We start from the raw sequence: 12668 nt of genomic DNA on the forward strand, positions 1-12668 counted from the left end.
TGGCACAACAGGTATATGGGCCGTCACCTGGCCAAAAGACACACCGGGCCAGAAATTGGCCCAACACTTAAATGGGTCGCTAAAAGGCCGAAACTCAGGTCCAACTACAAATGGCCCAACTGATTTATGGGCCGTCAACAGGCTGAAAGACACACGAGGCTGGAAATTAGCCCAATATTTAAATGGGTCGCTAAAAGGCCGAAAGATGTACATCGTGAAAATTGGCCCGTCCACTGAATGGGCCGTTAACAGGCCGAAATCTCATCGGGCCGATATTGAGCCCAAATATATAGCGGGCTGTTAACGGGCTCGAACTGATGATGGGCTGCAATGGTGTCAAATCTTTAATGGGCCGTTGACGGGCCAAATTGGCACATCTCGTATGGGCCGTGGGCTTAAATGGACCTGACACAAGTAGGCCTTATATGGGCCGGCCTGCTATTTTTTACTGGGCCGGCCTTTTTCACCGGAATGGGCCACTGTTGGGCCGTGGCATGTGTTGACCTGTCATAGGCGCCTCTTGTCCAATGAGTGGATGACATCTGTCCCAACGGTGAGCCAACACGTGTTTCCTCCGGCCAATGATGATTTTACACGTGGAAAATCCCCATTGGTCTGGGCTGTTAACGGGTTATCGGATCCAAAACCGGACCCGATAGCTTAACGGCGTTCCGTTATGGTGGATGCCACGTGTCGGTCACCCTTGACGAAAGAACTTCTGTGACGCGCGATTTATCGTCATGGAAGTGGACCCTTCCGTGATGATAATTTTGGTAATGTCATGGAACACTTCTACGACAGCACATGTATGACTATCTTGATTCTGTCATAAATTTGTCATGTATGTACATGCATGACAGAAAACGTGACCTACTCTGACAAACACGTATCATCACAGAAGTGTATTTTTTTGTAGTGACAATGACAAGGGTTCTCCCTTTACCTTCTTAGCCAAATGTGTGGAACTTAGGAAGGTAAGCACAGGAGCCGGGCAACCCAACTATTGACCCAAGACATAGTTCAGAACCGATGCATATAATGCAATATCCGAGACACCAAACACACAGCGGAAAGCGGCCCCGGACTTGGTACATGGAGCTGATGGAGAGATCAAGCTCTTGGTCGATTAAACGATTTGTATTTGTTACACAATGTGTGCCTGCCAAGTTGTTCGAAGACCGAGAGAAAAGGAAAAAGGAAAAGGGCTAGACAATACAGATGCCAGGACACCGTAAAAGGTGTTTTTATTTTCCATTAGGTCGGGACGTCTATCCGTACAATTTGAACTGCCGAGGCATTTATTATAAGTGAGAAAACAAAATTTACAGAGGAAAGGTTTACACAGGGCCTTGATGCATGGCTTCAAGCCTCAACTGTGCCCTACTGCACGTCTGCGCCTTTATTTCTGCGAGCTGAGGGGAGGGGAATTAGACATCTGTGTAGAAAAACACATGCTGGCGAGGGGGGCCTTCAGTAGGAACCTTGAGAGGTGGCCGTGCCGTCCCAGCTTGATGCTGGGTGAGTCTCGAGTCATACCCATTGCCGTTCGAGGACGTGATAATACCATGGTTCGATTAGGTCGGACACATGGTTATGTTGTTTGATATAGCCCCCTCGGCTACCCATGGTATCTTGAGCGTGAAATTGTGCTGACGAGGCACATAGAGCGTGACCATGTTGGGCGTTTCATGGGGCGCGTGTCCCTATTTGCGACGAATGTAGGCGGGCTCCCATGACGAGGATCGGGCTCGAGCCCATTTAGTTATATCTCTGGCCTTTATGGTGGGCTCATATATAGGCCCGTTGGCGACGACTTGGGCTTCGGCTGCCAAGGCTGCAGTATGTTCCTCGGTCCAGAGTGACTGTTGATTGTTATGACGCCTGTGGGACCAGGCATCTTTAGCTTGAGGTATGTGTAATGCGGGATGGCGTTGAATTTGGCAAAGGCCGTTCGGCCGAGGAGGGCATGGTAGCCACTACAGAACAAGGCAATATCGAAGATCATGTCTTCGCTATGGAAGTTGTCTGGCGAGATGAATACCACTTCTAGAGTCACCGTGCTTGAGCACCGGGCCTCTACGCCCAAAATAACACCCTTGAAGGTGGTGTTACTGGGTTTGATCCTTGACAGGTCGATCACCATTTTCCTCACCGTATCTGCATAAATTAGATTGAGGCTACTGCCTCCATCCATGAGGACTCACGTGAGGTGGTACCCATCGAAAATGGGATCTAGTACCAGGGCCGCTGATCCTCCATGACGGATACTGGTCAGATGGTCCCTGCAGTCGAAGGTGATCGGGCAAGCCGACCACGGGTTAAACTTTGGCGCTACGGGCTCGACGGTGTACACATCTCGTAGTGCGCACTACCCCTCCTTCCTTCGTATATGGGTGGCGTAGATCATGTTCACCATCTTGACGTCAGAAGGGAAGGGTTTTTGGCCTCCACTGTTCGGCCTGCGGGGCTCCTCATCGTCCTCGCTTCGGGGGCTTTTGCCTTAGTCTTCAACTGTGAGCTTGCCGGCCTGTTTTATAACCCAACAGTTACGGTTGGTGTGGTCGGCTAGTTTCTTAGGGGTGCGATGGATCTGGCAGGGCCTGTCCAGGATTATGTCCAACTTGGTTGGGCCATCCTGGGTGCCTTTAGAAGGCTTTTTTCATGACTCGGACTTCGTATTATGGAATCCGACATTTACTGTCGTCTCGTCAGCTTCGCCGTTGTTGTGGTGTTGTTTATTCTTGTTCCATCATGGCTTCCCATTCCCGTCCCGGACTTCCGAGGTGTCGGGGGCTGCTGGATTGGTGCTTCTACGAGCCAGCCAACTATCCTCTCCGGCGCAGTAGCGGGTCATCAGGGAGGTAAGCACTGACATCATTCTCGGCTTGTCCTTGCCAAGGTGACGTGCTAGCCATTCATCTCGAATACTATGCTTGAAGGCGGATATGGCTTCGGGGGATGGACAGTCAACGATCTGGCTTTTCTTGGTCAAAAACCGGTTCCAAAATGTTTGGGCTGACTCACCGGGCCGCTGGATTATGTGGTTGAGGTCATCGGTGTCCGGGGGGTGGACATAAGTGCCCTGAAAGTTAGCTCGGAAGGCCTCCTAGAGCTCCTCCCAACATCCTATGGAATCTTTGGGAAGGCTATTCAACCAGTGTCTGGCCGGACCCTTAAGCTTTAACGGTAGGTATTTGATGGCGTGGAGGTCGTCTCCTTGTGCCACATGAATGTGTAGCGGAAAATCTTCAATCCATACGGCCGGATCTATTACCCCGTCATAGTGCTCGATATTTACAAGTTTGAAACCTTCCGGGAGTTGGTGCTGCATCACTCTATATGGGAAGCATAGAGGATGAGTGGCGCCCTTGATTTGGGCTACATCGCGCCGAAGATCGTCTGTCATCCGGACTCGCTGCAGCTCCTGAGCTCTATCATTTTGCTCTAGCCAAGCTTGCTATCCGTCCTGTCTAATGGGAGGATTTTTTTAGGTCCGTAGATGGACCTCGTCAGACCTGCCCAAGCATCCAGTTCACGGCCGTAATGGCTCCTTGCCTTGATGGCGAGGATGAGTGGAAGGATGTTCGGCTTTATCAGCTGTCCGGGCACGTCCTCGAAGGGGGCGGTCTGGCTGTTCTGTCTAAGTGTACCTTTGAGGTGCTTGCTCTATGACCTTTTAATCGAATTGCGACAGTAGTCTTCGCTTCGGGTAGCTTTTGGTCTGTCTCTCGTGATCGTACTCGTCTTCAGCGTCTAGGACTTTAGTCCATCTCTCATTAAGGGTATCATGTTCTGACTTTATTTTTTGTCATTGATTTTTCACGCTTCGTGCGGTGGCAACTAGCTAGCGCTTAAACCGCTCTTGATCCAGCAGGTCTTCGGGGACGATAAAATCCCCGTCACCCAAACTAACCTCCTCTTCAGAAGGAGGGAGGTAGTTGTTGTCTATGGAGTCATCAAGGTATTCGAGATCGAGCGGGTCGTCTTGCTCCTCGTGGTCATTTTGTAGTTGTCTGTCGGCGCAGGGGTCGCCGAGGTTGTCCGCATTGTCTGGGGTGTCGTTTTCTCCGGTGTTTGTGTTCCTCGCATGGCTTCGACGTGCCTTGGAGCGGCGGCAGTGTCTACGGCGTTTCGGCGGCTCATCGCTAGGCTTGTCGTTATCCTTCCCGGGTGTGCCGTTGTCATCTTTCAGGGTGTCCACCATGTAGACATCGTAAGTGGACGTGGCCATCCAGCGACCGGTGACGGGTGGAGCAGCATCGGTGTTAGCCGTGGCTCCACTACCATCGTCCATATATTCGGTGTTTTCCGAAGTGTAGTCCAACATGTCAGTTAAGTCTTCGACTGTGGCTACTAGGTGGGTGGTGGGCGGGTCATAAAATTCCCTATAATTTTCTTCGAGGGGCTGCTGAACGTAGGCCGAGGGCGAGTCTTCTCGAATAGCCATCATCCGGATTCGGTCGAACGATTCGTTTAACAATGCGAGGCTTGCCGAGCTAGCACGGCGGCCGCTCGGGACCGGTCTCCGTTGTGGCGGGGCGAGGGGTGATCCAGGTTCGAACTAAATACAGGTCTTCCAGGGCTGAGTTGACCTCGAGCCCCGGGGTCGGGCTTGTGGCCGGATAGGCATAAGAGACCGAGGACGAAACCAGGTCTTCGTGCGCTGTCTCCAAGGACGGAGGAGTTTCATGAGGAGAGGGTTTGGCCGAGAGTGACTCTTGGTGTCAGAACACAGCTTCTACGTTGAGGCCTGAAGCTTGATCTTCGGTGGGCACCGCAAGCGTGGCTGGAGAGGATCCCTGGTCTCCGGACAGGGTGGTGTTGGGGAACGTAGTAATTTCAAAAAATTTCCTATGCACACACATGATCATGGTGATGCATAGCAACGAGAGGGGAGAGTGTTGTCCACGTACCCTCGTAGACCAAAAGCGGAAGCGTTAGCACAACGCGGTTGATGTAGTCGTACGTCTTCACGATCTGACAGATCAAGTACCGAACACACGGCACCTCCGAGTTCAGCACACGTTCAGCTCGATGACGTCCCTCGAACTCCGATCCAGCCGAGCTTTGAGGGAGAGTTCCGTCAACACGACGGCGTGGTGACGATGATGATGTTCTACCGACGCAGGGCTTCGCCTAAGGACCGCTACGATATTATCGAGGTGGATTATGGTGGAGGGGGGCACCGCACACGACTAAGAGATCAAGAGATCAATTGTTGTGTCTATGGGGTGCCCCCCCCCTCCGTATATAAAGGGGGGAAGGAGGAGAGGGCCGGCCAAGGGGGTGGCGCGCCCTAGGAGGGGGAAACCTACTCCAAGTAGGTTTGCCCCTCCCTTTCCTAGTCCAACAAGGAGGGGGAAGGAAGGAGTGCGAGAGGGGAAAGGCAAGGGGGGCGCCGCCCCCCCCTTCCTTGTCCTATTCGGACTCAAGGGGAGGGGGCGCCTCTTGCCCTGGCCGGCCCCTCTCTCTCTCCACTAGGGCCCAATGAGGCCCATTAGTTCCCGGGGGGTTCCGGTAACCCCCGGTACTCCGATAAATGTCCGAAACCTTTCGGAACCTTTCCGGTGTCCAAACATAGTCGTCCAATATATCGATCTTTACGCCTCGACCATTTCGAGACTCCTCGTCATGTCCGTGATCACATCCGGGACTCCGAACAACCTTCGGTACATCAAAACATATAAACCCATAATATAACTATCATCGAAACTTTAAGCGTGCGGACCCTACGGGTTCGAGAACTATGTAGACATGACCGAGATACGTCTTCGGTCAATAACCAATAGCGGAACCTGGATCCTCATATTGGCTCCCACATGTTTATCGGTCACACCGCATAACAACATACGTTGTTCCCTTTGTCATCGGTATGTTACTTGCCCGAGATTCGATCGTCGGTATCTCAATACCTAGTTCAATCTCGTTACCGGCAAGTCTCTTTACTCGTTCCGTAATACATCATCCCGCAACTAACTCATTAGTTGCAACGCTTGCAAGGCTTATAGTGATGTGCATTACCGAGTGGGCCCAGAGATACCTCTCCGACATTCGGAGTGACAAATCCTAATCTCGAAATACGCCAACCCAACAAGTACCTTTGGAGACACTTGTAGAGAACCTTTATAATCACCCATTTACGTTGTGAGGTTTGGTAGCACACAGAGTGTTCCTCCACGGGAGTTGCTTAATCTCATAGTCATAGGAACATGTATAAGTCATGAAGAAAGCAATAGCAACATACTAAACGATCAAGTGCTAAGCTAACGGAATGGGTCAAGTCAATCACATCATTCTCTTAATGATGTGATCCCGTTAATCAAATGACAACTCATGTCTATGGCTAGGAAACATAACCATCTTTGATCAACGAGCTAGTCAAGTAGACGCAGACTAGTGACACTCTGTTTGTCTATGTATTCACACATGTATCATGTTTCCAGTTAATACAATTCTATAATGAATAATAAACATTTATCATGATAAACGGAAATAAATAATAACTTTATTATTGCCTCTAGGGCATATTTCCTTCAGTCTCCCACTTGCACTAGAGTCAAAAATCTAGTTCACATCGCCATGTGATTTAACATCAATAGTTCACATCTTTATGTGGTTAACACCCATAGTTCACATCGATATGTGACCAACACCCAAAGGGTTTACTAGAGTCAGTAATCTAGTTCACATCGCTATGTGATTAACACCCAAAGAGTACTAAGGTGTGATCATGTTTTGCTTGTGAGACAATTTTAGTCAACGGGTCTCTCACATTCAGATCCGTAAGTATTTTGCAAATTCTATGTCTACAATGCTCTGCATGGAGCTACTCTAGCTAATAGCTCCCACTTTCAATATGTATCCAGATTGAGACTTAGAGTCATCTGGATCAGTGTCAAAAACTTGCATCGACGTAACCCTTTACGATGAACCTTTTGTCACCTCCATAATCGAGAAACATATCTGTTGGGGATATTACCACTGGGCGTAAACTGGCCATGAGAGGCCGGGTTAACCCCATAAGTAGTTCATCTGTATCTGAAGCCCATGAAGACAGACGGTGACGCTTTATGGAGGCCTAGGGCCCAAAGCCGGTTCAAGGCCCGTAGACATAAACCGGCATTGATATGTAAACTTGTATTGTAAGGTAGAAGTAGCAGAGCCCGAGCCGGACACGATTATGAGCCGGCCTCAGGATTCTATAAACCGACGGGCGTCAACCCATGTATATAAGGGGACGACCCGGCTGCGGTTCAAGGAGAACAGACAATAACTCGAGACCCAGGCAAAGCGTATTCGCTCCCTGGTCATCGAAACCCCATCAATTCCATCACAACTAGACGTAGGCTTTTACCTTCATCGTAAGGGGCCGAACTAGTATAAAACTCTCTTGCGTCCCTTCTCCGCTTTAACCCCTTTAAGTTAACCCGTAGCGATGGCTCCACGACTAAGTCCTTTCTCTAGGACATCTGTCGTGACAAAACCACGACAGTTGGCGCCCACCGTGCGGCTATCGCACGATGGTTTCAAGTTCTTGGAGGGCAACTTCGAAGGACTCAAGGGTTACGCTGTGGGCCGGATGACCAAGAGTCGTCGCGGCAAGCTCTACATCGACGATGCTGGCTGGGGCCCCGAGGCTGGCTCAATCGAGTACGGGTACCGGGTCCCCTTTGGTGGCATACATGTTTTCATTGGCAAGATCGGTGAATCGGGCCCTGAGCCGGACATCTACACCAACCTCGTCGAAACAGCTCAGCATGCGAGATCTGCCCGGGTCAAGCCTGTCATGAAGCGTGCCTTCGTGGGAGTTATCCATGGAGGGGAATCTGAGGATAGATCGGAATATGGTGGTGAGACCGTCGTTTATTCCAGCGACGAGTCATCAACCGGAGAGACTAAGTCGTTATATCAATTACAAGATGGCTGGATTGGGGGCTGTTCCGATGGCAACAGTATTCCGGACCCCTCTGATCTGCCAAACTGGGTTGCGATCTTCATGGCCGGTATGCAACCGGTGCTCCACTCTTCGTCCGCAGCGGCAATGATTTCCGGGTCGGCAGCGGCAACAGCGGCCGAGGCAGGAGGCCCTGTGCGACCGCCAGCTCAGGTTCTATCTGATTTGTTTAACGCATTGGCAGCGCTGATGGCGGAGGTTAACCCGGCGGATCAGGATGCGCATAATGCGGAAATAGCGAAACTGAAAGATCAGATCACCCAGGCCAAAGCCGACTTAGAAGCTGAGGATACCAGGATAGCTGCGGAGCAGGCCGCTTTGGATGCACAAGCTTACCGGATTATGCTGGATCAGAGTGCGTCGAACGAAGTCCTGAAGAGGAGGCACCGATCTCGCCTGCCGCCGGTTTATGACGCTAGAAATCTCTTTAACACCCCAGTAGCAGGGACCAGTAATCCGCCGGTGGTAAACCGGGCGGAGGCACCTGGAGAAGGGGCGCCGGTTCAGCCGCGTCTGGCGGATCCGCCTCGTCAGAACAACATTGTAACACCACATGTCCCCACACCGCCGGGTCATTACTCTAACCCGATGGACAACATTGTTGCTGCCGCTAGGAAAATAAATAATAACTTTATTATTGCCTCTAGGGCATATTTCCTTCAGGTGGAGCTGTCCAAGCTCAAGGCCGGCAGGGGGGTTGAGGCTGATGCGCAGATCAGATAGGAAGAAAGCTCTGGAGAGGGCACTACGGGGCCCATAGGGGTACTGAGCGAGGCTCCGAATCCGGCGAAGACCATATCGCCTTGGGCGTTCGCAATGTACTCCGGATTGCCGAATCTAATCCGGTGCTCGGGGGCAAAATAGTTGATTTGGTCTAGATGACCAGTTAGGTTGGCGTGCAGCATGATGCTGCCAAACACGAAGAGCTGGCCAGGGACCAATACATCCACGGGGCAGATGCCATCTCCGATGATCAAGCGAGCCATCGATCCTTCGATGACCCAACAGCAGAACTCTCAATGAAAGCACCAATGTCGGTGTCAAAACCGGCGGATCTCGGATAGGGGGTCCCAAGCTATGGATCTAGGTTCAATGGGGAACAAGGGACAAAGAACACGGTATTTACCTAGGTACGAACCCTCTCTAAGAGGTAAAACCCTACATCCTTTATGATTGTATTTGATGTGTATGGTATGGTTACAAAGTCGATATACCTCGAGATTAGGCGTGCTAAACCCTAGGTTGATGGGGTATTGGATGTTGCTCTAGCCCTAAAGACTAAAAGCCCTATGTTTTATATAGACATCAGTAGGGTTAGGGTTACATGCGATCAGTTACAATAAAGGAAAGATCACGCCTAGTCTTAACTTGGAGGGCACACCACGGCTTCGAAGATCTTCTAACCGACCACGGATCTGCGCTCTAGCTTGGCTCCATAGTAGCCCATCAGTCCGGCCCATAACTGATAGGCCGGAGGCCTGAGGACCCCTTAATCTAGGATTCCCTCAGCGCCCCTAGGGTTTGTGGGCCCCCTGGCCATCCTATGGTGCCCGTCTTCTTCTATATGAAAGGTTTTGACCTACAAAAAAGAGGAAGCTTTCGGGAGAAGAGCCGCCTTCTCACGGCGGAACTTGGGCAACAACAATCTAGGGCTCCAGCAAAGCGATTCTGCCGGGGAAACTTCCATCCGGGGGGGGGGGAATCGAAGCCATCATCATCACAAAACGATCCTCTCATCGAGGGAGTGCCAATCTTCATCAACATCTTCACCAGCACCATCTACTCTCAAATCCCAGTTCATCTCTTGTATTCAATCTTTGCCTCAAAACCTCAGATTGGTACCTATGGGTTGCTAGTAGTGTTGATTACTCCTCGTAGTTGATGCTAGTTGGTTTATTCGGTGTAAGATCATATGTTCAGATCCTTAATGATAATTAATACCCCTATAATCTTGAACATGAACATGCTTTGTGAGTAGTTACGTTTGTTCCTAGCGACATGGGAGAAGTCTTGTTATAAGTAATCATGTGAATTTGGTATTCGTTCGATATTTTGATGGGATGTATGCTGTCTTTCCTCTAGTGGGTTATGTGTATGTCGATTACATGACACTTCACCATGATTTGGGCCTAGGTGAAGGCATTGGAAAGTAAATATATGATGGCTTGATATAGTGACAGAAGCTTAAACCCTATTTTACGAGTTGCTTCACAAGGGGCTGATTTGGATCCACATATTTCATAGTTGTGGATGCCTGCGGGAGGGGTTAATCATAAGTGGGAGGCTTGTCCAAGTAAGGACAGCACCCAAGCACCGGTCCACCCACATATCGAATTATCAAATTACCGAACGTGAATCATATGAGCATGATGAAAACTAACTTGACCGTAATTCCCATGTGTCCTCGGGAGCGCTTTGCTTTACATAAGAGTACGTCCAGGCTTATCTTTTGCTACAAAAAGGATTGGGCCACCTTGCTGCACCTTTTTTACACTTGTTACTTGTTAATTGTTATGAATTATCTTACCACAAAACTATCTGTTATCGATAATTTCAGTGCCTGCAGAAAATACCTTGCTGAAAAGCGCTTGTCATTTTCTTCTGATCCTCGTTGGGTTTGACACTCTAACTTATCGAAAGAACTACGATTGATCTCCTATACTTGTGGGTCATCAATGACGAATTCATGGTGATGATTATGGTGCTGTTCTTGATGTCGAATCTTTCCTAATTAGTCGAAACACCTTAGGAAACGGAAAAACCGCGAACTCGAAATGTCAAATGGTGGTAGTGGAAAAGAGGTGGCGATTTCGGGGTTGGCAATGTGGAAGTGGTGGTGGTGGTTGATGAATAAGAAACCGTCCCTAAGTAGCCGAAACACCTTAGGAGACTCAAATCACGACTCAAGCAACCACATATGCTATATGGATCAAATGGGTTAGGTTGCGGAAGGCTATGGTGGTAATGCGGATGATATGGTGGTGGGCCTAAGCAAAGATGTCAAAATGTCAAAATTTTCATGGATTCAAATGGTGTTGGAACCTATCTATATGGATGGGGAACGTCAATAGCTATCCAACGAGCTAAGGAACGCGAAAATTGGACTCCGGGTGTGAAAATCATGGTGAAATTAGTGAAACATGGAAGGCTGAAATTCCTAGTGATCGGATTTCCGCGAGGTGAGCCCGGATTTCCGGTGTTGTCAGTCCAAAAACCTGTACGATTTTCCGCTCCAAGAGTCGGATATCCAGTTGGGGATCTAGATGTCCGGCCCGATGGCCCGGATGTCCGACCGATGGCACGGCTGTCCGGCCAAACAATTCCAGATCGGGATTTTGTCTTCGAAACTCGATATCGGAGCGGAAATAGATGATTCCAAAGGAAAAATTGAGATGACTTCAACGATGGAAGTTGGGGAAAAGTTGAGGGAAGCAAGATCCACTAGTAACACCGCAAATCCATGCATCAAATCCAACAAAATCTCATCAAACCAACAAATCACAAAAAATTTGTGGGGCTATTTTTGTTGGGGATTTATGAAATTCGGACAAAATCAAACAAAATTGGGCTAGAAAACAAAGGGGACGACTCCAATTTTGTGATGAACCTAGGATCTGATAACAAGATGATGTAGGGCGGAACCCTAGTGGCCGATCTTCCATGAATTGGAGGGGGGTTCCTCGAAGAACATGTTGAACACGGGAAAGAACATGGAGAAATCACAAGAGAAACACTCAAGAACAAGTCCAATCACACATCCACTATACTAACAAACACATGGATCCACATGGTAGATGGACAATCAAAGGGAAAGATACAAGGTAGAGTTCATCCCAAATCCAAGAGGAGATGAGGTCTTGGTGATCTAGGTTGATCCTTCCGACAAGGGGGTCTTGAATCCCTTGGGATCTTCTCACATGCTCACATGGAGGTCTTGAACTCCATGCGAGTGGTCTCTCTCTCTCTCTCTCTCTCTCTCTCTCCAGAGATGCAGATGTAGGGCATAGCTCAACTAAGACGAGCTATCATATTTGCTAACCCTAGATTGGAGGTGGAGGTGGAGTATATATAGGAAAGTCCACGAAGCGGTAAGTGAGAGGGGGATAGATGGGACTCGGGCCCTGTCCATGCGCGCAGGTAGGCGCCGGATGTCCGGGCTAGGGATCGGATGTCCGACTGTTCGCGAGATGTGGGATGTCCGGCCACTTGATGGCCTTCGCTGCTGTACTCCTCTTCTGGATTTCCGGGGGGATGTCGGATGTCCGAGCTGTCATGGACGGATTTTCGGGGCTCAGGCCGGATGACCCACAAGTATAGGGGATCAATCGTAGTCCTTTCAATAAGTAAGAGTGTCGAACCCAATGAGGATCAGAAGGAAAAGACAAGTGGTTTTCAGCAAGGTATTTTATGCAAGCACTGAAATTGATGGTAACAGGTAGTCTGATAGCAAGATAATTTATAACGAGCAAGTAACGGTAACGGTAACGGTAAATAAAGTGCAGCAAGGTAGCCCAATCCTTTTGTGGCAAAGGACGGGCCAAAATGGTCTCTTAAAATAAGCAAAGCATTCTTGAGGGTACACGGGAATTTCATCTAGTCACTTTCATCATGTTGGTTTAATTCATGTTCGCTACTTTGATAATTTGATATGTGGGTGGACCGGTGCTTAGTGATGTTCTTACTTGAACAAACCTCCTACTTATGATTAACCCCC

Source organism: Aegilops tauschii, chromosome 3 (genome assembly GCF_002575655.3).
Source record: "Aegilops tauschii subsp. strangulata cultivar AL8/78 chromosome 3, Aet v6.0, whole genome shotgun sequence".
Lineage (NCBI taxonomy): Eukaryota > Viridiplantae > Streptophyta > Magnoliopsida > Poales > Poaceae > Aegilops > Aegilops tauschii.